Here is a 27,744-nt window from a genome sequence, read left to right as displayed (position 1 = left end):
ACACCTCTTGGGAAAGAGGAATCTTGATCGAGATGGGATGTCGGCTTTCCTGGCTGAAACCATTCCTAAGTTAGGGGATGACCCCTCTCTTCTTGTTTTGGCACAGGCAATCAGGGAGGAGGAAGTGAGACTGGCGATTGAGGGGCTCCGGCCCAAAAAATCGTCACGTCCAGATGGCTTAATATCCAAGTTTTACAGGACCTTTAAGGACTATATGGTCCCCCTCTTGACTGAGATGTTTAACGAGTGTCTCTGCTTGGGCAATCTTCCCAGATGAAAGAAGAGGTCTGCCCGGATTATACTATTGAAGGGTAAAGACTTGGCATCCCATAGTGCATCTTGATACAGACCGAAAAGTTCTGGCAAAGGTGCTGTTTAATCAGTTGGTGAAGTTTGCACCCCAGCTTCTTTTCAGGGCTCGGCACTGCTCTGTTCCATGTTGCAGTACATTTAGTGCTTTGGTTTCCGGGAGGCAGGTCACTGGAAGGGGTATTTGCTGTCTTTAGATCAAGCAAAGGCTTTTGACCGACTGGATCACGAGCACCTTTGGTCTGTCATTCTGAGGTATGGTGTGACTGGGAGGTTTGTCGATTGGTTAAAGATATTTCATAAATGGGCAGAGGCTTTTCCTCTTGTGATTGGTTTGGTTGGTCACCCTTTTAACGTTGGTTCTGGGGTCTGCCAGGGCTGCCGTTTGAGCCCACTGTTATATGTATTCAAGATCCATAGTGATGGGCAGTCCGGCTCTTTTTATTGATCCAGCTCTCATGGCTCCGCTCACCAAAAAGAGCCAGCTCTTTATGGATCCCTATTGAGTACTGGTTCAGGCATTAAAAACCCGTGGGTGGAGTTTTGCTCAGGTGGGCGGGGTTATGCCTGCCGAAGTCACGATTTTATGCCCAGTGAGAGCCATTCAGAGAATTCAGTGGCTCTCACTGGGGTGCCAGCTCCTATCATTCACAACAGGGAGCTGGCTCTTTGTGTTGGTTCATTTGAGAACAACACATCACTAGATCAATCCCCTTTTAAGAAGGGTGGATCGTGGACCATTGGTGGGAGTCAGGATGGACTGGGTGGAGCCGGGGGCCACACTGAGGGTGGTAGCTGTTGTGAATTCTGCTCTTGGGCTCCCTCCGGTGGTTATGAGTGGTAGTGCTGCGGTCTTTGGATCGCAGCATTTGTCAGGTGTGTCCACTTATTGCAATTTGGACTGGGCTATTTTAGTCTTGCTTGATCCTTTAGTCAGTGCCAGTTGTCCATTGTTTTTGGAGGATTCACATCCCTGACTGGTCTCTCCTGTTTGCTGTTCTTTTCATCAAAGATAAGTTCTGACTTTGTTTTTGCTGTCCACATGCTGTTGGCCTTATAGTTCTGTGCATTTTCTTGTTTTGTCTTGTCCAGCTTTGTCTGTGTAAGGATTTTTTGCAGCCAAGCTGTATCTCTGGAGATGTAGATATACCCTCCATGTCTTTAGTCAGATGTGGAGATTTGTATTTTCTGTGGTGGATATTTTCTAGTGTTTTAATACTGACCGCATAGTACTCTGTCCTATTCTTTCTTTTTAGCTAGAAAGGCCTCCTTTGCTAAATCCTGATTTCAGTCTGTGTATGTCATTTCCCTCTTCTCTCACAGTCAATATTTGTGGGGGGCTGTCTATCCTTTGGGGATTTTCTCTGAGGCAAGATAGTTTTCCCGTTTGTATCTTTAGGGGAAGTTAGTCCTTAGGCCGTGTCGAGGTGTCTAAGGAGCGTTAGGTACATCCCACGGCTACTTCTAGTTGTGGTGCTAAGTTCAGGGTCTGCGGTCAGTACAGGTACCACCTTCTCCAGGGTACGTCACATGCTGCTCCTAGGAAACCAGATCATAAGAGTACATCTGGCCTGCAATGAGTTAAACGCATCTCAGAAGAAGGGAAGAAAAGTGCTGAGCCATTTTTTTTTTCTGTAGTCTGTTTTGTCTTTCCTTCCCTCTTTTCCTCTGGGTGGCTCAGGAGTTAGGCGCTGGCATGGAGGTTCAGGAATTGGTTTCTCGTGTGGACCAACTTGCTGCTAGAGTACAGGGTATTTCCGATTATATCGTTCAGACTCCGGTTTTAGAGCCTAGAATTCCAACTCCTGATTTGTTTTTCTGGGGACAGGTCCAAATTTTTGAGCTTTAAAAATAACTGTAAACTGTTTTTTGCTCTGAAACCCCGTTCTTCTGGTGACCCCATTCAGCAGGTTAAAATTGTTATTTCCCTGCTGCGTGGTGATCCTCAGGATTGGGCATTTTCCCTGGAATCTGGGAATCCTGCTTTGCTTAATGTAGACACCTTTTTTCAGGCGCTAGGGTTATTGTATGATGAACCTAATTCAGTGGATCATGCAGAGAAGACCTTGTTGGCCCTGTGTCAGGGTCAAGAAGCGGCAGAATCGTATTGCCAGAAATTTAGAAAATGGTCTGTACTGACTAAATGGAATGAGGATGCCTTGGCGGCAATTTTCAGAAAGGGTCTTTCTGAATCCGTTAAAGATGTTATGGTGGGGTTTCCCACGCCTGCTGGTCTGAGTGATTCTATGTCTCTGGCCATTCAGATTGATCGGCGCTTGCGCAAGCGCAGAGTTGTGCACACTGTGGCGTTGTCCTCCGAGCGGAGCCCTGAGCCTATGCAGTGTGATAGGATTTTGTCTAGTGCTGAACGACAAAGATTCAGGCGTCAGAATAGGTTGTGTTTTTACTGCGGCGATTCTGCTCATGTTATTTCTGATTGCCCTAAGCGAACAACGAGAATCGCTAGTTCTGTTACCATCAGTACTGTACAACCTAAATTTTTGTTATCTGTGACCTTGATCTGCTCATTATCGTCATTTTCTGTCATGGCATTTGTGGATTCAGGCGCCGTTCTGAACTTAATGGACTTAGAATTTGCCAGACGTTGTGGTTTCCCCTTGCAGCCTTTGCAGAACCTATTCCTTTAAGGGGTATTAATGCTACACCGTTGGCTAAAAATAAACCTCAGTTTTGGACACAGTTGACCATGTGCATGGCGCCAGCCCATCAGGAAGATTGTCGTTTTCTGGTGTTGCATAATTTGCATGATGCTATTGTGCTAGGTTTTCCATGGTTACAGGCACATAATCCGGTGTTAGATTGGAAATCTATGTCTGTGACTAGTTGGGGTTGTCAGGGGGTTCATGGTCACGTTCCTCTGATGTCAATTTCCTCTTCCCCCTCTTCTGAAATTCCTGAGTTTTTGTCTGATTTCCAAGATGTATTCGATGAGCCCAAATCCAGTTCCCTTCCACCACATAGGGACTGTGATTGTGCTATTGTCACTTCCCCTGACGAAGCTGCGGAGGCAGCGATACGCGTGGGGTGCGCTCCCACCTTATCCTTCTCCTACCTCAGGGCCATTTTGGGGCTGTTATGTTCCCTGGCTCTATGTGGATTTAACCCTTGTGGTGCTCTGTGCCCTTTGACATTGCTGCATCTCCATATACCAGAATTGACGCAGGACAGGTTGTATCCACAGCTGTTATATAGCATGCTATCACATTCCAATCTCAGGACCATGTATTGCATGGATGTTTCATTTTTTGGTTATTAGCAGTGGATACTGACATATTGTGGTCGAGTCCTTTGCGGCCTGTATAGGCACATTTTTGCAGGAGAGCATATGTGACTAGGTGCATCTAGGGTAGGATATTACTGTTTTCCTATTGTATTATGGGATTGTCATTTATTATGGGATATGATGGGTATAGGGATTTGTACATTTGTTTTTAAATGTTTTTAACATGTTTTTTGAGGTGTTTAATAAAGGTGTTTTGCTTTATAGTACTACCGATTGTCTCTATATTTTGGGTTGTGCATACTATTTTTAGTCTACCCTTTCTCTTTTCGTTTGTCCTGTGATTGTGCTATTGACTTGATTCCAGGTTGTAAGTTCTTTTCTAAGACTTTTCAACCTGTCTGTGCCAGAACATGCCGCCATGTGGAGCTATATTAAGGAGTCTTTGGAGAAGGGGCATATTCGGCCATCTTCTTCACCATTGGGAGCAGGTTTTTTTTTTTGTTGCCAAGAAGGATGGCTCCTTAAGACCCTGTATTGATTATCGCCTCTTGAATAAGATCACAGTCAAATTTCAATACCCTTTGCCTTTGCTTACTGATTTGTTTGCTAGGATTAAGGGGGCTAGTTGGTTTACTAAGATTGACCTTCGAGGGGCATATAATCTTGTTCGTATTAAGCAGGGTGACGAATGGAAAACTGCATTTAATAAGCCCAAAGGCCATTTTGAATACCTTGTGATGCCATTCGGACTCTCTAATGCCCCATCTGTGTTCCAGTCCTTCATGCATGATATCTTTTGGAGTTATCTTGATAAATTCATGATTGTATACTTGGATGATATTTTGATTTTTTCCGATGATTGGGAGTCTCATGTGAAACAGGTTAGGACGGTATTTCAGATCCTTCGTGATAATGCTTTATTTGTGAAGGGGTCTAAGTGCCTCTTTGGAGTACAGAAGGTTTCTTTTTTGGGCTTCATTTTTTCTCCCTCATCTATAGAAATGGATCCGGTTAAGGTTCAGGCCATTCATGATTGGATTCAGCCCACATCTGTGAAGAGCCTTCAGAAATTCTTGGGCTTTGCTAATTTTTATCGTCGTTTCATTGCCAACTTCTCCAGTGTGGTTAAACCTCTGACCGATTTAACGAAGAAAGGCGCTGATGTGACGAATTGGTCCACCGCAGCTGTTTCTGCCTTTCAGGAGCTTAAACGCCGATTTACTTCTGCCCCTGTGTTGCGTCAGCCGGATGTTTCTCTTCCATTTCAGGTTGAGGTTGACGCGTCTGAAATTGGGGCAGGGGCCGTTTTGTCTCAGAGGAATTCTGATGGTTCCTTAATGAAACCGTGTGCCTTCTTTTCTTGGAAGTTTTCGCCTGTGGAACGCAATTATGATGTCGGCAATCGGGAGTTGATGGCTATGAAGTGGGCGTTTGAGGAGTGACGACATTGGCTTGATGGGGCCAAGCACCGTATTGTGGTCCTGACTGATCATAAAAATCTGATTTACCTCGAGTCTGCCAAATGACCGAACCCTAGACAGGCTCGTTGGTCCATGTTTTTCTCCTGTTTTGATTTTGTGGTCTCGTACCTTCCGGGTTCTAAGAATGTTAAGGCTGATGCCCTCTCTAGGAGTTTTTTGCCTGATTCTCCTGGGGTCCTTGAGCCGGTCGGCATTCTGAAGAAAGGGGTGATTCTTTCTGCCATCTCCCCTGATTTACAACGGGTTCTTCAGGAATTTCAGGCTGATAAACCTGACCGCTGTCAAGTGGGGAAACTGTTTGTTCCTGATAGATGGACTAGTAAAGTGATTTCTGAGGTTCATTGTTCTGTGTTGGCTGGCCATCCTGGGATTTTTGGTACTAGAGATTTGTTTGGTAGGTCCTTTTGGTGGCCTTTGTCGCGGGATGTGCCTTCTTTTGTGCAGTCCTGTGGGACTTGTGCGCGGGCCAAGCCTTGTTGTTCCCGTGCTAGTGGGTTGCTTCTGCCTTTGCCGGTCCCTGAGAGGCCTTGGACGCATATTTCTATGGATTTTATTTCAGATCTTCCGGTTTCCCAGAGGATGTCGGTTATCTGGGTGGTTTGTGATCGGTTTTCTAAGATGATTCATTTGGTACCTTTGCCTAAATTGCCTTCCTCTTCTGATTTGGTTCCGTTGTTTTTTCAGCATGTGGTTTGTTTGCATGGCATTCCGGAGAATATTGCGTCCGATAGAGGTTCCCAGTTTGTTTCTAGGTTTTGGCGGGCCTTTTGTGCTAGACTGGGCATTGATTTGTCTTTTTCTTCCGCATTTCATCCTCAGACAAATGGCCAAACCGAGCGAACTAATCAGACGTTGGAGACCTATTTGAGATGCTTTGTCTCTGCTGATCAGGATGATTGGGTGGCTTTTTTGCCATTGGCCGAGTTTGCCCTTAATAATCGGGCTAGTTCTGCTACCTTGGTTTCGCCTTTTTTTGTAATTTTGGTTTTCATCCTCGTTTTTCTTCAGGGCAGGTTGAGCCTTCTGATTGTCCTGGTGTGGATTCTGTGGTTGACAGGCTGCAGCAAATTTGGGCTCATGTGGTGGACAATTTGATGTTGTCTCAGGAGGAGGCTCAGCGTTTTGCTAACAGTCGTCGGTGTGTTGGTTCCCGGCTTCGGGTTGGGGATTTGGTCTGGTTGTCTTCCCGTCATGTTCCTATGAAGGTTTCTTCCCCTAAGTTCAAGCCTCGGTTTATTGGTCCTTATAGGATTTCTGAGATTATCAATCCTGTGTCTTTTCGTTTGGCCCTTCCAGCCTCTTTTTCCCTCCATAATGTTTTCCATAGATCTTTGTTGCGGAAGTATGTGGTGCCCGTTGTTCCCTCTGTTGATCCTCCGGCCCCGGTGTTGATTGATGGGGAGTTGGAGTATGTGGTTGAGAAGATTTTGGATTCTAGTTTTTCGAGGCGGAAGCTTCAGTATCTTGTCAAATGGAAGGGTTATGGCCAGGAGGATAATTCTTGGGTTGTTGCCTCCGATGTTCATGCTGACGATTTGGTTCGTGCCTTTCATTTGGCTCGTCCTGATCGGCCTGGGGGCTCTGGTGAGGGTTCGGTGACCACTCCTCAAGGGGGGGGGTACTGTTGTGAATTCTGCTCTTGGGCTCCCTCCGGTGGTTATGAGTGGTAGTGCTGCTATCTTTGGATCGCAGCATTTGTCAGGTGTGTCCACTTATTGCAATTTGGACTGGGCTATTTTAGTCTTGCTTGATCCTTTAGTCAGTGCCAGTTGTCCATTGTTTTTGGAGGATTCACATCCCTGACTGGTCTCTCCTGTTTGCTGTTCTTTTCATCAAAGATAAGTTCTGACTTTGTTTTTGCTGTCCACATGCTGTGGGTCTTATAGTTCTGTGCATTTTCTTGTTTTGTCTTGTCCAGCTTTGTCTGTGTAAGGATTTTTTGCAGCCAAGCTGTATCTCTGGAGATGTAGATATACCCTCCATGTCTTTAGTCAGATGTGGAGATTTGTATTTTCTGTGGTGGATATTTTCTAGTGTTTTAATACTGACCGCATAGTACTCTGTCCTATTCTTTCTTTTTAGCTAGAAAGGCCTCCTTTGCTAAATCCTGATTTCAGTCTGCGTATGTCATTTCCCTCTGCTCTCACAGTCAATATTTGTGGGGGGCTGTCTATCCTTTGGGGATTTTCTCTGAGGCAAGATAGTTTTCCCGTTTCTATCTTTAGGGGAAGTTAGTCCTTAGGCCGTGTCGAGGTGTCTAGGGAACGTTAGGTACATCCCACGGCTACTTCTAGTTGCGGTGCTAAGTTCAGGGTCTGCAGTCAGTACAGGTACCAACTTCTCCAGGGTACGTCACATGCTGCTTCTAGGCCACCAGATCATAACATGTAGCATACGCCAACAACGTCTCCCTTTTTGTATCCTCAAAAGATGTCTGAGGTCGACTGCTACTCTGAGACTTCTGGGTCCATGTTCAACCGGGAAAAATGTGAGTTAATCTGGCTGGGAGGGGTGAAAATCCGAGTTTTGATCTCCCTGACACCCTTCCAGGGCCCCAGGCCTCAGCTAAAATTCTAGGCATCAATTTTGGCTCTGGGGACTACCCCCAGCAAAACTGGGAGGGCAGACTTAAGATCGCCAACCAGAAGGTGGACCAATGAAAGGGTTGGATCTTGACCCTAAGGAAAAGGGTGATGGTGCCAAGGGTTTTTGTTTCTATTGTTAATATACCTGGACAGTGTCTGCATGTTGCCAGAAACTCTTTGGACATGGGTCTACAGCCTGTTCTTCCAACTGTTATGGGGGAACAGGCTTAACCTAATCAAGAGGGAGGTTACGTACCGCACGATACTAGGAGGGTTGTTGTGAATTCTGCTTTTGGGCTCCCTCCGGTGGTTGTAGGTGGTAATGCAGTTGTCCCAGGGCTGCAGTCATGGTCAGGTGTTTCTGCTGATTGCAATTCTGACTGGGGTATTTAGGTTTGCAGAATTCATTAGTCCTTTCCAGTTGTCAATGGTTCTTGGGAGGTGTTGGACCTATGTCTGGTTTCTCCTGCTTAGCTGCCAATTCAGCAAAGATAAGTGTCTGTTTTTTTTTTCTATGGCACACATGCTGTGTGCTGGATTTTTGATTGTATTGCTGCTCTGTGTGTAGGATTCTCTGGAGTTGCAGATATACGTCCCATGTCTTTATTTAGATGGAGGAATTTTTTGTATAATCTGCTGTGGATATTTTTGGAAGGGTTTTAATAGTGACCGCACAGAACTCTGTCCTATCCTTTCCTATTTTAGCTAGAGTGGCCTCTTTTGCTAAATCCTGTTTTCTGCCTACGTGTGTCTTTCCTCTCCTACTCACAGTCAATATTCGTGGGGGGCTGCCTATCCTTTGGGGTTCTGCTCTGAGGCAAGATAGTATTCCTATTTCCATCTATAGGGGTATTTAGTTCTCCGGCTGTGACGAGGTGTCTAGGGTTTGTTAGGCACACCCCACGGCTACTTCTCGTTGCGGTGTCAGATCAGGATTTGCGGTCAGTACAGTTACCACCTACTCCAGTGAAAGTTATTCATGCGGCTCCAAGGTCACCGGATCATAACAGAGGGTTGGGTATGGTCAACCCGGTGGTGTGTCTAGTAAACACCTTTCTTACAGCAATCCGACAACCTCTGGTTAGGGAGGGCTCCTCCATGGGTATTCTCCTGCAGGAGAAGGTTTCGGCCTTTCTTCCAGTAATGGGAGACAGGAGGGCAGGTGGAGGACCTTCGCACACCATATGGGCATCTTCTGGCTTATGGTACCCCGGTTCTGAAAGTGATCCGCCGGTGGGGTCTGGGGATGTGGGAGATCAGGACCATGTCAAGGAAATCCCTTGACAGTAGGTTTCTGCTGACCCATTTCCAGAAGCCTCTGGTGCTCAAAGATTGCCCAGGCTGGAATCTGGAGGTGAGGCTTGGGTTGTTAAATTCTTCTCGGAACCCCTTGAAGTTTTGGGACTTGTCTTGGTTTGGTACAGGAACTCTGTTGACTGGGATTGGTCCCTGCGAGGAATGTGGCAACATGCTGGAAAGGAAGGAGCACTTCCTCCTTCGGTGTCCCTTTAATACAGGCAGGGGCGGATTATCAGAGGGTCAATATGGGTGGTAGCCCAGGGCCCAGTGGTGTGGGGGGGCCCTGGGCTACCGCACAGATTGACCCTCTGCTTATCCGCCCAAGTGTGACTGCCCGCCGGCATTTATGTGCCTCCGAACCCAGTGGGCAGAGAGAGGGTGCCCGCATCGGGCCCCTTCTCATCTGCTCACGGGCCCCTTCCGGCGCTGCGGCGGTTTCCTATTGATGTGCGGGCGCGCGCCCGCACGTCAATAGTTAACAACAGCCGCCAGCCAATTGGAGGCTGGCAGCTGAAGTCGGCCACAGCGCACACGTCGCCGGCATCTGACGTCATTGTCAGTCGCCGGCGAGTGTGTGCTGCTGGAGGGAGCTCGCCGCTGGAGCGCACAGGTCAGGTGAGGAGACTCTGTTTTTTTGTTTTGTTTTTTTGATAACGGTGGACACACTGGGGGCAATGCTGGAGGACACACTGGGGCAGATGATTGCTGGAGACACTGGGGCAGATTGATGGACACACTGTGACAGATTGATGGACACACTGGGGCAATGCTGGAGGACACACTGGGGCAGATTGCTGGAGACACTGGGGCAGATTGCTGGAGACACAGGGGCAATGCTGGAGACACTGGGGCAGATTGCTGGACACACTGGGGGCAATGCTGGAGGACACACTGGGGCAGATGATTGCTGGAGACACTGGGGCAATGCTGGAGACATTGGGGCAATGCTGGAGAAACTGGGGCAATGCTGGAGACACTGGGGCAGATTGCTGGAGACACTGGGGCAAATTGCTGGAGACACTGGGGCAATGCTGGAGACATTGGGTAATGCTGGAGACACTGGGGCAGATTGTTGGAGACACTGGGGCAATGCTGGAGGACACTGGGGCAGATTGCTGGAGACACTGGGGGCAATGCTGGAGGACACACTGGGGCAGATGATTGCTGGAGACACTGGGGCAATGTTGGATACAGTGGGGCAATGCTGGATACACTGGGGCAATGCTGGAGACACTGGGGCAGATTGCTGGAGACACTGGGGAAATGCTGGAGACACTGGGCAGATTGCTGGAGACACTGGGGCAATGCTGGAGACATTGGGGCAATGCTGGAGACACTGGGGCAATGCTGGAGACACTGGGACAATGCTGGAGACACTGGGACAGATTGCTGGACACACTGTGGGCAATGCTGGACAATTGGACATACTGGGCCAGATTGCTGGACACACTGGGGGCAATGCTGGACATACTGGGGCAGATTGCTGGACACACTGGTGGTAATATGCTGTACACACTGGGGCAGATTGCTGGACACACTGTCTGGGGGCAATGCTGGACACACTGGGGCAGATTGCTGGACACACTGGGGGCAATGCTGGACACACTGGGGCAGATTGCTGGACACACTTGGGGCAATATGCTGGACATACTGGGGCAGATTGCTGGACACACTGGGGGTAATATGCTGGACACACTGGGCAGATTGCTGGACACACTAGGGGAGATTGTTGGATACACTGTCTGGGGGCAATGCTGGACACACTGGGGCAGACTGCTGAACACACTGGGAGCAATATGCTGGAGACACTGTCTGGGGGCAATGCAGGACACACTGGGGCAGATTGCTGGACACTGGGGCAATATGCTGGACATACTGGGGCAGATTGCTGGATACACTGGGGGTAATATGCTGGACACACTGGGGGTAATATGCTGGAAACACTGGGGCAGATTGCTGGACACACTGGGGGCAGGACTGGAGGCATGGGCAGAATGTAGACACGGGGCATGATTGGAGACACGGGGCAGAATGAAAGACATGGGGCAGGATTGGATCATGGGGCAGGATGGATACGATGGAGACAGATGGGGCAGGATGTGGAGATCATATGGGGTAGAATGGATACTCATGAGGGCAGGATGCGAGAACATATGGCTGGAGCCAGGAATGAGACACACGGGGCCAGGGTGGCGAATATTATTACCATAGGGGCTAATTAAGGAATATTATTACTGCAGTGATGTATTTATTTTATTTTTTGAGTATACTGTTTTAAATGGGGTGGCGGTCCTGTTACTGTGCAGAGCAGTAGCGTAGTTACCGGGGGGGGGCAGAGGGGGCCATCGCCCTGGGCCCAGCGCTCTGAGGGGGTCCATCCGGAGCTACGTTACTGTAACTGCATCGGCGCGCGCAGTGCGCCGATGCAGTTGCATTCTGCAACAGGGCAGGGAGAATCGATCTCCCTGCTCTGCCGCTATAGGGCCCCTGAGCAGGCGGGGGGCCAGGTGCCAGCAGTGTGCCCCCCGCCGGTTATCACATTGTGAGCTGTATCGGCATCTAGCCGATACAGCTCACCGCATTGATGAGGGAAGGAGTGCTGCGCTCCTTCTCCCAACATCCCCCACACTGACAGCGGGCGCGATGACGTCACCGCCCTGCGCCCGCTGTCAGTGGATGAGCGGGAGCAGGGAGCGCCGCTGGAACAAGGAGGAAGAGAGGTGAGTATTTGTTTATTTATAGGATCTGCCTATGGGGGAGTGCTGCCTTATATAAATGATCTGCCTATTTGGGGGGGAGTGCTGCCTTATTTGCAGGATCTGCCTATTGAGGGGTGCTGCCTTATATACAAGATCTGCCTATTGGGGGGGGTGCTGCCTTATATACATGATCTGCCTATTGGGGGGGTGCTGCCTTATTTGCAGGATCTGCCTATTGGGGGGGTGCTGCCTTATTTGCAGGATCTGCCTATTGGGGGGGGGTGCAGCCTTACATACAGGATCTGCCTATTGGGGAGGGTGCTGCCTTATATACAGTATCTGCCTCTGGGGGATGCTGCCTTATATACAGGATCTGCCTATGGGGGTGCTGCTTAATACTACAGGGTCTGCCTATGGGGGTGCTGTCTTATACTACAGGGTCTGCCTATGCGGTACTGTCTTATACTACAGGGTCTGCCGATAGGGGTGCTGCCTTGTACTATATTGAGGACTATCTGGCACATTATACTATATGGAGGGTATCTATGGGGCCATCACACAGTGAAGGGGCATCATACAGTGTGGGGATTACAGTGAGGGGGCCATCATATAGTGTTGGAGCCATCAAACAGTTTGGAGGCTAATAAGGGGTCAGTATACTGTGTGGGTGGTACTATACAGTTAGGGGGCATTATACTTTGTATAGGGGAGCTGTACAGGGGGGAGACTGAGGACATTATTATTAAATGTAAAGTAGGCACTTATTGTTATAGGGGAACTCAGGTTACTGTGACTATCAAAGGGGCACACAGGGCAATATTACTTTCTAGGGGGCAAAATGTGGGCACTAATTTCTAGGGCACTTGCACCCGGCATTACTTTAGAGGGTACAGAGAACCACACAGCAGGTGCAGTAATAGGGACACATACGGCAGCAGCGGCTCAGTATTGGGGTATCAGGTGCAGTAATGGGGACACATACGGCAGCAGCGGCTCAGTATTGGGGTAACAGGTGCAGTAATAGGGACACATACGGCAGCAGCTCAGTATTGGGGTATCAGGTGTAGTAATAGGGACACATACGGCAGCAGCAGCTCAGTATTGGGGTATCAGGGGCGGTAATAGGGACACATACGGCAGCAGCGGCTCAGTATTGGGGTATCAGGTGTGGTAATAGGGACACATACGGCAGCAGCGGCTCAGTATTGGGGTATCAGGGGCAGTAATAGGGACACATACGGCAGCAGCGGCTCAGTTTTGGGGTATCAGGTGTAGTAATAGGGACACATACGGCAGCAGCGGCTCAGTATTGGGGTATCAGGGGCAGTAATAGGGACACATGGCAGCAGCAGCTCAGTATTGGGGTATCAGGGGCAGTAATAGGGACACATACGGCAGCAGCGGCTCAGTATTGGGGTATCAGGGGCAGTAATAGAGACACATACAGCAGCAGCTCAGTATTGGGGTATCAGGTGTAGTAATAGGGACACATGCGGCAGCAGCGGCTCAGTAGTGGGGTATCAGGGGCAGTAATAGGGACACATACGGCAGCAGCTCAGTATTGGGGTATCAGGTGTAGTAATAGGGACACATGTGGCAGCAGCGGCTCAGTATTGGGGTATCAGGGGCAGTAATAGGGACACATACGGCAGCAGCAGCTCAGTATTGGGGTATCAGGGGCAGTAATAGGGACACATACGGCAGCAGCTCAGTATTGGGGTATCAGGTGTAGTAATAGGGACACATGTGGCAGCAGCGGCTCAGTATTGGGGTATCAGGGGCAGTAATAGGGACACATACGGCAGCAGCGGCTCAGTATTGGGGTATCAGGGTCAGTAATAGAGACACATACAGCAGCAGCGGCTCAGTATTGGGGTATCAGGTGTAGTAATAGGGACACATGCGGCAGCAGCGGCTCAGTATTGGGGTATCAGAGGCAGTAATAGGGACACATACGGCAGCAGCGGCTCAGTATTGAGATATCAGCAGGATGACGAGTTTGTGCAGGTTGGGAATAGATGGTGATGGGACTGGAATATTAGAAGTGAAATGTGTCTTTGTTGTAATCTCTGCAGATGAGTCTTGGCTGGAAGAAGTTGTCATGTCGGTCTGGGCCAGATGGAAAAGACATGAAAAGTGAACGATTCCATCATAAAGGACATCAGCGGTAAGACATTATCTGTAACTGTGCTGTGATCTCTTACATGTTCTGTAGGACTGGTATCTACTACTGACCATATGGCGGTAATTTCCATGTTGGTCTTTATATAGAGATCATCTTCAATAATAGCAGATCTGCTGAAGTTCTCCTCCACTATTAGGGTGCGTCACCCAGTTATAATCAAGGTTACCTGGTTAGGGGCCCACTCAGAAGCTTCGCCCCCCCTGAACCAAAACCCTAGCTACGCCTCTGGTGCAGAGTGACACTATATCGCCTTTTTTTCTTCATGTGGTGTAATGTAGAAGTTGTGAAAAATTAAGTAATGTGTTCTGCAAGCGGAGCTCGAGATAACTGTTATTTCCTGCAGAAACGAGTCCTGGCTGGAAGAAATGATGGCGGTCTGTGCTGGATGAAAGATAAAGGACTTCACCTAGAGACGTCACTGGTGAGTCAGTGTTGCCTATACACTGACACTATACACTGTATACTATATACAGAGGTCCTGTGTACAATGTCACCAGTGATCACTGTATTACCTATACATTATATACAGAGCTCCTGTGTATAATACCACCAGTGATCTCTGTATTACCTCTACACAGACACTGCATACTAAGTACAGATCTCCTGTGAATACTGGCACTTATGGTGATAGTATTGTGTTTTTTTTTTCTTATTACTGATCAGTATTGTAGTATTCAGTCACTATGTGGTGGTAATATGTGGTCTGGAAATGGTGTTGTGGTATTTGACCCTTGTATGTGCTATTTGGTCACCAAGTGGTGGTAATATGTGGTCTTGACATGGTGCAGTGGTATTTGTTCCTTGTATGTGATATTATTCGATCACTGTGGTTGTAATTTGTGGTCTGGTCATGGTGCGGTGGTATTTGTTCCTTGTATGTGATATTATTGGTCAAAATATACCTAAATTGTATTGCAGATTTTAACAAATATTTAATAGGTTACAGTAGAGTAGGGCCCGGCCATTTTTCTGGAATAATCTGGTTCGGGTATATCATGACCCCCGTCACACGACCCCCGTCACATGACCGGGGGGCCCACAGTGTCTGAACAGCCCGGGGCCCTGGCTACCCTTAATCCACCCCTGAATACAGGGGTCTACAACAGGGTGGGCGCTTCTGTACTCTGGCCTAGGCAGGCGTGCCTTTCCTATGCGGAGTAAACCTATGGGGCATTCACGTCCCTGGGTGGCCAAGATCGGGGCACTTTATTCCTCATTAGTTTAGTGGTCTGGTTTTACACATGGAATGCAGGATGTCTAGTGTCAACGCAGCATAAAACCCTCTCCTGGGAAGAGGTGATTAGTAACATCTTGGGTGACCTGGGTAAAATGCGTTCTTTTGAGTTTATGAGGCTGGGTGCGAGGAGGGCCTCCCGACTTTGCAGGGGTTTCTCCTTTAACATACCATAGGGACAGCTAGTTTGGTAGGAGTGAATGGTAGGGTAAGATAAGCAGTGTGGGTAGGGCCAGATAGATGTATAGATGTGTAGGGATAATCTAGGGTTAGGTAAATAGGTAGTTTTGGTAAGGTATGTAGAGAAAGGATAGTAAGGGGCAGGTAGGGATAGATAGGGTCAGCTTTTATAAGGAATGAGGGACAGCTTCTTAGTTAGAAAGGGACAGAGTGCTTGGTGAGAGCTAGTCAGGGTTGGAGCCTCTTAATCTCCAGCTACCTGGTGATGGGCTCTTGTGTTGCACAAGGTTTTTGTTTTTTGGAAAAGTATATATAGATATAGGGCTTGCAGGCGCCATTCTTGGGTCTGGTGTTTTGCCAAAATGAGTTTTTGCAATATGCTAATATATCTTGCTGTGTTGCTTCTTCTATAGCGTTTGGTTGGGAGGGTATAGATTAGGTGGGGAGGTGTTATGACCTGGTGGTTAGGAGCACCCGGCACGACCTGATAGTTAAACCCACACAGGACAAGCTCTGGAATGTGGGAGCTCGGCTGACCGCAGGCCCTAATCCTATCACAACAACTAGAAATAGCCGTGGAGCGTTCCTGACTCTCCCTAGACGCCTCTTCACAGCCTAAGAGCTAGCTAGCCCTAGAGATAGAAAATAAAGCCTACCTTGCCTCAGAGAAATTTCCCAAAGGAAAAGGCAGCCCCCCACATATATTGACTGTGAGTAAAGATGAAAGTCACAAACGCAGAAATGAAACAGGTTTCAGCAAAGGGAGGCCAGACTTACTAAACAGACAGAGGATAGGAAAGGTATCTTTGCGGTCAGCACAAAAAACTACAAAAGACCACGCAGAGTGTGCAAAAAAACCTCCGCACCGACTAACGGTGCGGAGATGCCACTCTGCATCCCAGAGCTTCCAGCTAGCAAGACAAAATCATGATAACCAGCTGGACAAGGAAACAATGAACAAATAATAACTATCAGGAACTTAGCTTCTGCTGGAGAAGACAGATCACCAGAAAGATCCAAGAGCGAACTGAACCAATGCAGGAACATTGACAGCTGGAATGGAGTAACGATCTGAGTGGAGTTAAATAGAGCAGCCAACCAAAGGATAAACCACGTCACCTGTGTAAGGAACCTCAGAAGCAGCAGCTTCACTCACAGCCACCAGAGGGAGTCCATAGACAGAACTCGCCGAAGTACCATTCACGACCACAGGAGGGAGTTCGACAACAGAATTCACAACAGGGAGGGTGATGAAAGGGCTTTTTGGGACATACTTGGGGATGCTTGTTGAACTTAGAAGCTCCAATGCACAAGAGGCCATGATGGACAATGGATACTGCGGACATTCCATGGACCTTTCTGGTGTGGCAGTGTTGGGGTAAGATAGGGTAGGGTTTTATGTGAATTAGGCTATGATGGACAGTGTTTCTGCTGACATTCCATGGACCTTTCTTGTGTTTCAGTGTTGGGCTTACATAGGTTAAGTTTTTGTGTGTTTAATAAAAAAATATATCTATATTTTTCCATATATAATTATATATACAGTGGGTACAGAAAGTATTCAGACCCCTTTAATTTTTTCACTCTTTGTTTCATTGCAGCCATTTGGTAAATTTGAAAAAGTTCATTTTTTTTCTCATTAATGTACACTCTGCACCTCATCATAACTGAAAAAAAAAACAGAAATGTAGAAATTTTTGCAAATGTATTAAAAAAGAAAAACTGAAAAGCAGGTCTTGTGGGGTGTTCCCTGTATACGGCAGGTCTTGTGGGGTATTGGGTTATGATCTGGTGGCCTAGGAGCAGCATGAGATGGACTCTGGAGAAGGTGGTCCCTGTACTGACCGCAAACCCTGAACCTAGCAGCGCAACTAGAAGTAGCCGTGGGGGGTACCTAACACTCCCTAGACCCCTCGGCACAGACTAAGATCTAACTACCCCTAAAGACAGAAACAGGAAACCTATCTTGCCTCAGATAAAATCCCCAAAGGATAGATAGCCCCCCACAAATATTGACTGTGAGAGGAGAGGGAAATAACATACGCAGATATGAAATCAGATTTTAGCATAGGAGGCCATACTAGCTAAAAAGAAAGGATAGAACAGAGTACTATGCGGTCAGTATAAAAACACTAGAAAATATCCACCACAGAAAATACGAATCACCACATCTGACTAAAGACATGGGAGGTATATCTGCAACTCCAGAGAAATAGCTAGGCTGCAAAAAAATCCTTCACAGACTAAGCTGGACAAGACAAAACAAGAAATTGCACAGACTAAGGTCCACAGCAGGTGGACAGCAAAAACAAAGCCAGGACTTATCTTTGTAGAAAAGCACAGCAAACTGGAGAGACCAGCAGGGAAGTGAATCCTTCAAAAACAATGGACAACTGGCACTGACTAAAGGATCCTGCAAAGCTATATACCCCAGTCAGTTTTGCAATTAGTAGATACACCTGTCCACTCCTGCAGTCCAGGCACAACTGCATTACCCTCTACAACCACCGGAGGGAGCCCAAAAGCTGAATTCACAACAGTATTCCCTGTATACGGCAGCTCTTGTTGGGTGTTCCCGGTGTACAGTGGGTCTTGTGGGGTGTTTCCAGCATACGGAGAGTCCTGTGGTTGCTCCCTGTATATGGCAGATCTTCACCATGCTGTGATTTTAATTACATCCTAACACAGTTGGTTCTGAGCTTCCTATATAAGCAGGCGTTACCACGTTATTAGCCATAGGTAAGTGTTCACACTAGGCAGTCAGCTCAGGTACCCATCCGTTCTGAGACTACCTTGACGATTGGTGGATGGGCTCACAACTTTTGGCCAAATCTTGTGCTAAGAATCTCATGTGTTTTTTCATATATTTCACAAGCCATTATGCTATTCCCATTTCATGTATCGCACATTTCCTTGATCTAGCACAGATTAATTTTGAGCTTCAAGAGGTAGTCACCAGGAATGGTTTTCACTTCACAAGTGTGCCCTGTCAGGTTTAATAAGTGGGATTTCTTGCCTTCATAAATGGGGTTGGGACCATCAGTTGTGTTGTGCAGAAGTCTGGTGGATACACCGCTGATAGTCCTACTGAATAGACTGTTAGAATTTGTATTATGGCAATTAAAAAGCAGGTAAGTAAAGAAAAACGAGTGGCCATCATTACTTGAAGGTCAGTCAGTCCGAACAATTTGGCAAACTTTGAAAGTGTCCCCAAGTGCAGTGGCAAAAACCATCAAGCGCTACAAAGAAACTGGCTCACATGAGGACCGCCCCAGGAAAGGAAGACCAAGAGTCACCTCTGCTTCTGAGGATAAGTTATCCAAGTCACCAGCCTCAGAAATCGCAGGTTAACAGCAGCTCAGATTAGAGACCAGGTCAATGCCACACAGAGTTCTAGCAGCAGACACATCTCTACAACAACTGTTAAGAGGAGACTTTGTGCAGCAGGCCTTCATGGTAAAATAGCTGCTAGGAAACCACTGCTAAGGACAGGCAACAAGCAGAAGAGACTTGTTTGGGCTAAAGAACACAAGGAATGGACATTAGACGAGTGGAAATCTGTGCTTTGGTCTGATGAGTCCAAATTTGAGATCTTTGGTTCCAACCACCGTGTCTTGTGCGATGCAGAAAAGATGAACGGATGGACTCTACATGCCTGGTTCCCACCGTGAAGCATGGAGGAGAAGGTGTGATGGTGTGGGGGTGCTTTGCTGGTGACACTGTTGGGGATTTATTCAAAATTGAAGTCATACTGAACCAGCATGGCTACCACAGCTTGCAGTGGCATGCTATTCCATCCGGTTTGCGTTCAGTTGGATCATCATTTATTTTTCAACAGGACAATAATAATAATAATAATCTTTATTTTTATATAGCGCTAACATATTCCGCAGCGCTTTACAGTTTTGCACACATTATCATCGCTGTCCCCGATGGGGCTCACAATCTAGAATCCCTATCAGTAAGTCTTTGGAATGTGGGAGGAAATCGGAGTGCCTGGAGGAAACCCACGCAAACACGGAGAGAACATACAAACTCTTTGCAGATGTTGTCCTGGGTGGGATTAGAACCCAGGACCCCAGCGCTGCAAGGCTGCAGTGCTAACCACCACCACTGTGCTGCCCTGACAATGACCCCAAACACACCTCCAGGCTGTGTAAGGGCTATTTGACCAAGAAGGAGAGTGATAGGGTGCTACGCTAGATGACCTGGCCTCCACAGTCACCAGACCTGAACCCAATCGAGATGGTTTAGGGTGAGCTGGACCGCAGAGTAAAGGCAAAAGGGCCAACAAGTGCTAAGCATCTCTGGGAACTCCTTCAAGATTGTTGGAAGACCATTTTCGGTGACTACCTCTTGAAGCTCATCAAGAGAATGTCAAGAGTGTGCAAAGCAGTCATGAAAGCAAAAGGTGGCTACTTTGAAGAACCTAGAATATAAGACATCATTTCAGTTGTTTCACACTTTTTTGTTAAGTATATGATTCCACATGTGTTAATTCATAGTTTTGATGCCTCCAGTGTGAATTTACAATTTTCATAGTCATGAAAATAAAGAAAAATCTTTAAATGAGAAGGTGTGTCCAAACTTTTGGTCTGTACTGTCTCTATAGATATATCTATAGATATATCCATAGATATCCATCTATAGATATATAGATATATTTATAGATATATCCATAGATATATAATAGCAAGGCCGATGTTGATTAATGAATATGTTTAATTTAAAAAAAAAAGCGGAAAAAAATTGCCTGGGCTCCCGTGAAATTTTCTGTGCCAGAGGGGGAAAGCCGACAGCTGAGGGCCAATATTTGTATCCTGTGACGGGGGTAATACCCATGGCCCCTTCCCAGGCTATGAATATCAGCCCGCAGCTGTCTACGTAGCCTTTACTGGCTATTAAAATAGGGGGATCCCCCAAAAAATGACGTGGGTTCCCCCTATATTTTATAGCCAGAAAGGCTATGCAAACAGTTGTGGGCTGATATTCATAGCCTAGAGAGGGGCCATGGATATTTGCCATGGATATTTGCCCCCTGGCTACAAATACCAGTCCCCAGCAGCCCAAGAAATGGTTCATCTGTAAGATGCACCAATTCCGGCATTTAGCCCATCTCTTCCCACACCCCTGTAGCGGTGGGATATGGGGTAATAAGGGGGTAATGTCACCTTGCTAATGTAAGGTGAGATTAAGCCCGGTAATAATGGAAAGGTGTGAATAAGACGCCTATCCATTACTAATCCTATAGTAGTGAAAGGGTTAAAAAAAAGACACAGCCAGAAAAAAGTATTTTAATATTCTTAATTTCACCATACTTACCATACTCGATCCTCTGCAATAAATTAAAAATAATAAACTAACGGTATACTACCTTTCCGCCGTAGTCAAATTAATAACGAGTGTCCCACAACGATCTCCCCTATAGAACAGTGACATCGGGTGATGTCACTGCTCTATAGGGCCTCCAGTGACACACTGACAGGAGACAATGGCTCCTGCAGTGCATCAATGAAGAGGTTACCTGAGTTCATTGGTCTCACTTTATGGCAAAGCTGCGTGGGAATTTTCCCACACAGCAGTGCCACAAGTGAGAGTAGGAACTATTTCTCACAGCAGCGGAGGAATACAGTGCGGAAGGATACCTTCTGTCATTGTATCCCGGAGCCCCTGGAGAGCGGTCGCATCAGCAGCTCTCCATGGGAGATTGTCGTGGGACACTCATATTAATTGGATAACTGCGGATCAGGGAGTATATTGTTTGTTTATTATTTTAATATTTTTTACAGGTGAGCAATGGCTTTGGGGATCAAGGTGATGTGAGTATGTACTCTATGTTGTATGTACTGTATGTGTTGTGTATATGTACTGTATGTCTATATGTATGTGTTGTATTTACTGTATGTAATATGTTGTATGTACTATTGTATGTTGTATGTACTGTATGTCATATGTTGTATGTACTGTTGTATGTTCTGTATGTCATATGTTCTATGTTTTATGTACTGTATGTTGTATGTAGTATGTTCTGAATGTAATATGTTGTATGTACTGTATGTTGTATGTAGTATGTTCTGTATGTCATATGATGTATGCACTGTTGTATACAAGACTGGGGAGTTCCACCACTCCTCTTGGGCTATCTGCACAAAAGCTGTTCTACCCTGTATGCACACATGGATTTTTTCCTCTCTGAACCCTGTTCACACAGGTTATATACAGATGATCAGGTTTTTAAATACATCAGATAGGGATTGCATACATTAGTTAGGACTGCTCTGATAAGGGTATACCGTGAAGATTGGTAGAGCAGCTTAGTATACATTTTTTGCAAAAAACGTATCAACCAAATACCCTGTTTTTTACATCTTTTACTAGCACTTGCGGATTACTGCAACATTTTTTCAAACTGAGTGTTTTTGGTTTTACTATTCTCTTTTGTGTCTTCAGGTTTCTTGGTGGTGTGTGAACATGATCATACAGACTTGTTCACTGTGCAAGTAGCCCATGTGTTCCTGTTTCCATAATTGTTCTCTTGTGTCTACAAGACTGGGGAGTTCCACCACTCCTCTTGGGCTATCTGCACAAAAGCTGTTCTACCCTGTATGCACACATGGATTTTTTCCTCTCTGAACCCTGTTCACACAGGTTATATACAGATGATCAGGTTTTTAAATACATCAGATAGGGATTGCATACATTAGTTAGGACTGCTCTGATAAGGGTATACCGTGAAGATTGGTAGAGCAGCTTAGTATACATTTTTTGCAAAAAACGTATCAACCAAATACCCTGTTTTTTACATCTTTTACTAGCACTTGCGGATTACTGCAACATTTTTTCAAACTGAGTGTTTTTGGTTTTACTATTCTCTTTTGTGTCTTCAGGTTTCTTGGTGGTGTGTGAACATGATCATACAGACTTGTTCACTGTGCAAGTAGCCCATGTGTTCCTGTTTCCATAATTGTTCTCTTGTGTCTACAAGACTGGGGAGTTCCACCACTCCTCTTGGGCTATCTGCACAAAAGCTGTTCTACCCTGTATGCACACATGGATTTTTTCCTCTCTGAACCCTGTTCACACAGGTTATATACAGATGATCAGGTTTTTAAATACATCAGATAGGGATTGCATACATTAGTTAGGACTGCTCTGATAAGGGTATACCGTGAAGATTGGTAGAGCAGCTTAGTATACATTTTTTGCAAAAAACGTATCAACCAAATACCCTGTTTTTTACATCTTTTACTAGCACTTGCGGATTACTGCAACATTTTTTCAAACTGAGTGTTTTTGGTTTTACTATTCTCTTTTGTGTCTTCAGGTTTCTTGGTGGTGTGTGAACATGATCATACAGACTTGTTCACTGTGCAAGTAGCCCATGTGTTCCTGTTTCCATAATTGTTCTCTTGTGTCTACAAGACTGGGGAGTTCCACCACTCCTCTTGGGCTATCTGCACAAAAGCTGTTCTACCCTGTATGCACACATGGATTTTTTCCTCTCTGAACCCTGTTCACACAGGTTATATACAGATGATCAGGTTTTTAAATACATCAGATAGGGATTGCATACATTAGTTAGGACTGCTCTGATAAGGGTATACCGTGAAGATTGGTAGAGCAGCTTAGTATACATTTTTTGCAAAAAACGTATCAACCAAATACCCTGTTTTTTACATCTTTTACTAGCACTTGCGGATTACTGCAACATTTTTTCAAACTGAGTGTTTTTGGTTTTACTATTCTCTTTTGTGTCTTCAGGTTTCTTGGTGGTGTGTGAACATGATCATACAGACTTGTTCACTGTGCAAGTAGCCCATGTGTTCCTGTTTCCACTGTTGTATGTACTGTTGTATGTTCTATGTTATATGTTCTGTTGTATGTTGTGTGTACTGTTGTATGTTCTGTATGTCATATGTTGTATGTACTGTTGTACTGTATGTTATGTTATGTTGTATGTACTGTATGTTCTGTCTGTACTGTATATTGTATGTTATATGTTGTATGCACTTGTTATATGTTGTATGTACTGTATGTTGTATGTACTGTATGTTGTATGCTGTATGTACTGTATATGTGTGTATGTGTTTTTGTTTTTACATTCAACACATTAGCCGGATGATGGGACTACTACTGTCCCATCATTGGCTAATGTTTTAATCACTGTCACTGTGGCAGGCATAGCTGGATGGGACTTGTAGTCCCATCGGACAATGGCTGCGCACACACACACACTGGGACAGTACCGCACTCACCCGGACAGCGCAGCACACACCAGGACAGCGCTGTACACACCAGGACAGCCCACAGACCCCCGGACAGCCCACAGATGCCCCGGCAGACCCACGGACAGCCCGCAGACCCGCCCGCACACACATACTCACACACAGTCACTGCCCATACTCCGCCCACATACTTCCCTCCTCCTGATCTGCAGCGTTTCCCCCGCAGCTAAAACGCAGATCTTTTTTACATCTGCGGTTTTGCTGCGGATGTGCCCGACTCAATGCAAGTCTATGGGTGCAGATCCGCACAAAGAATTGACATGCTGTGGAAAAAACAACGCTGCGTTCCCGCACGTTTTTTTCCACTGCATGTGCACAGCGGATTTGGTTTTCCATAGGTTAACATGCTACTGTTAAACGCATGGAAAACTGCTGCAGATCCGCAGCGTAAAAAATGCTGCGGATCAGCGGGAAAATCTGCAACGTGTGCACATAGCCTAACTGTATCGGCATGCATGGTTGCTCAGTGGTTAGCATTGCAGCGCTAGAGTCCTAGGCTCAAATCCCACCAAAGACAACATCTGCAAGGCGTTTGTATGTTCTCCCCGTGTTTCATGGGTTTCCTCCCACACTCCAAAGACATACTGATAGGGAATTTAGATTGTGAGCCCCATCGTGGACAGTGATGATAATGTGTGCAAAAGCGCTGTGGAATATGTTGGCGCTATATAAAAATTAAGAATATTATTATAGCCCGACAGTACAGTTAAACTCTGTGGCAGAGCAGGGAGATACGATGTCCCTGCACTACCACTTTCAACAACGGCAGAATGATGCAATGGCCGAGGGACGGGCACATGCACAGGAAGGTCAAAACACCTCGGCCAATGCATGATCCTGCCATCGCTCAGTGGTAGTGCAGGGATGTCAACACGTTGGTATCCTGGATTAGGTGAATATATGATGTTTTTTTTTTACTTAAATCTTTTGGTGTGATACTGCGGGCATCAAAGAATATGGCGGACCCTCATACAGTTGGGTAGGGGGCTCTCATACGTTTTAGGGGCTACTGTTGGGGCACTTCAAAGTGTGGAGGCCATTATACAGCATGGGAGCTAATGTGGGTGCCCTCATACAGAATGGGAGCCAATGTGGGGGCTAATATAGAGTTTGGGGACAAATGTGGGGCCATCATATAGTGTTGGGCCCTCATACAGTATGGGAGATAATGCAGAGACCAATATTCAGTTTGGAGACTAATGTGGGGGCATCATATAGTGGGGGCCCTTAAAGTGCGGCCTACTTTGAGGACCATCATAAAATGTTGGATACTACAGAGGGGACCATCATACAGCGTGGGGGTTATTATACAGTTTAGTGTTCATTATACAGTGTGAGTATACTTTGGAGGCATTGTACTATGTATAGGGGAGCTGTGGACCCATCATACTAAGTATAGGGAGCTGTGGACCTATTATACTGTGTACAGGGGAGCTGCGAGCCAATCATATTGTGTATAGAGGAGCTGTGGGCCCATTATTCTGTGTTTAATGAGCTATGGGGGCATTATACTGCATATAGTGACGCAGTGGGGGCATTATACTGCATATAGGGAAGCTGTAGGAGCATTATACTGTGTATGGGGGAGCTGTGGGGGTATTATAAAGAAGAGCTGTGGGCCCATCATATGACAATCAAAGTACATAGGGCATTATTAAATGCTAGGGGCAAAATGAGTACACTGTTTACTAGGACAATTTAACAGGGCATTAATATTTTCTAGAGGGCAATTTTACTATCTAGAGGGCATTATTACTATGTAAGAGGCACAGAGGTGGGCATTATAATATGGGGCAGTAATATGGCCACTGTTATTGTACCACACAGCAGGTGCAGTAATATGGACACATACGGCAGCATCGGCTCTGTATTGGGGTATCAGGGGCAGTAATAGGGGCACATATGGCAGCATAGGCTCAGTATTGGGGCGTCAGGTGCAGTAAGAGGGGCACATACGGAAGCAGCGGCTCAGTATTGGGGTATCAGGTGCAGTAATAGGTTCACATACGGCAGCAGCGGCTCAGTATTGGGGTATCAGGTGCAGTAATAGGGACACATACGGCAGCAGCGGCTCAGTATTGGGGTATCAGGGGCAGTAATAGGGACACTTACCCCAATACTGAGCTGCTGCTCCCGTAAGTGTCCCTATTACTGCCCCTGATACCCCAATACTGAGCCGCTGCTGCCGTATGTGTCCCTATTACTGCCCCTGATATCCCAATACTGAGCCGCTGCTGCCGTATGTGTCCCTTTTACTGCCCCTGATACCCCAATACTGAGCTGCTGCTCCCGTATCAGGGGCAGTAATAGGGATACATACGGCAGCAGCGGCTCAGTATTGGGGTATCAGGGGCAGTAATAGGGACACATACGGCAGCAGCAGCTCAGTATTAGGATATCAGGCGCAGTAATAGAGGCACATATGGCAGCAGCGGCTAAGTATCAGGGTATCAGGCGCAGTAATAGAGGCACATATGGCAGCAGCGGTTCAGCGCTGGATAATCAGCAGGATAACGAGTTTCTGCAAGTTGTGAATAGATGGGGAGGTTGCTGTAAATGTGAGAAAGATGAAAATGAGAGACAGATGTGTTTCTTGTAATCTTTGCAGATGAGTTGTGAATGGAGAAATTGCCATGTCGATTTGGGCCAGATGGAAAAAAACGGGAAACGAGTCTATCACAAAGAACAGCTGTAAGTAGTGAGGAGCGAGTATACTCATTACTCGAGATTTCCCGAGCATACTTGGGTGATCTCCGAGTATTTAGATGTACTCGAAATAGTAGCGTAGATACTGGGGGGGCAGAGGGGGCCATCGCCCCAGGCCTCGTGCTCTGAAGGGGCTCACCTGGAGCTAGGCTACTACTATAACTGCATTGGCGTGCACGTGGTGCCGATACAGTTACATTCTGCAGCAGAACAGTGAGAATTGATCTCCCTGCTCTGCTGCTTGGCCGCTATGGGGCTCCTGAGGAGGCGGTGGGGGACCTGGTGCCATCAGTTCAGCACATCATCGCAGGTTTAGCTGTATCAGCTAGATGCCGATACAGCTGGCCTCATTGATGTGAGAAGGAGCTTTAGGCCGGGGTCACACTAGACCGTAATACGGCCGAGTGCAATGCGATAAAAAAAAAAAAAAAAAAAAAAAAAAAAAAATCGCATTGCACTTGGACCAATGTTAGCATATGGTGCCGCTCCCAGCAGCCGACTTTTTGTCAGCCGTTTTCCTCGGTCCAAGACACTCGCAGCATGCTGCGATTGTCACGGACCGAGGAAAACTCTCGGCTCACTCGCACCCATGTAAGCCTATGGGTGCGAGTGAGACAGCGCACACCACTCGGATATCATGCGAGTGATGTGCGCTATAAGCGGACCCCAGCAATGGAGGAGATGGAGAAATTCATTTCTCCGCCTCCTCCGCAGTTGTGCTCCGATCCTCCCTGTGCGAGATAATCGGAGCACAGACGCATGACACTCGGCTCCTGCTCTGCTGCGAGCAGGAGCCGAGTGTCATTAGCATATTGCATCCGATGCTCTCGCATCAGATGCAATACGCCAGTGTGACCCCGGCCTTATGCTCCCTCTCCCATCATCCCCCTGTCAGCGTCTGACGTCACCGACGCTGACACTGACAGCAGGAGCAATGATGTCACTACCCGGCACCCGCGGTCCAGAGGTGTGTGGGTGCTCAGCAGTCCAGGAACTAAGAGGAAGAGAGGTGAGTATATATTTATTTATTTTTTTTTTTAGAGTCTGCCTATGGGGGTGCATTATCTTATACAGGCTGCCTATGGGGGGGCTGCATTATTCTATAGAGACTGCCTATGGGGGTCTGCATTACGTTATAGAGGCTGCTACCTATAAGGGGTTGCATTATTCTATAGAAGCTGTCTATGGGGGGGTCTGCATAATGTTATAGAGGCTGCTGCCTATGGTGGGCTGCATTATGCTATAGAGGCTGCCTATGGGAGTTCATTATGTCATAGAGGCTGCATTATGTTATAGAAGCTGCTGCCTATGGGGGGCCGCATTATGCTATAGAGGCTGCCAATGGGGGGCTGCATTATGTTATAGAAGCTGCCTATGGGGGGTCTGCATTATGTTATAGAGGCTGCTGCCTATGGGGGGATGCATTATGCTATAGAGGCTGCCTATGGGGATGCATTATGTTATACAGGCTGCCTATGGGGGTACATTATGTTATGCAGGCTGACTATGGGGGTGAATTATGTTATACAGGCTGCCT

This window comes from Ranitomeya imitator, chromosome 1, assembly GCF_032444005.1.
Source record: "Ranitomeya imitator isolate aRanImi1 chromosome 1, aRanImi1.pri, whole genome shotgun sequence".
NCBI classification, from domain to species: Eukaryota; Metazoa; Chordata; class Amphibia; order Anura; family Dendrobatidae; genus Ranitomeya; species Ranitomeya imitator.
This window is presented reverse-complemented; position numbering follows the sequence as displayed.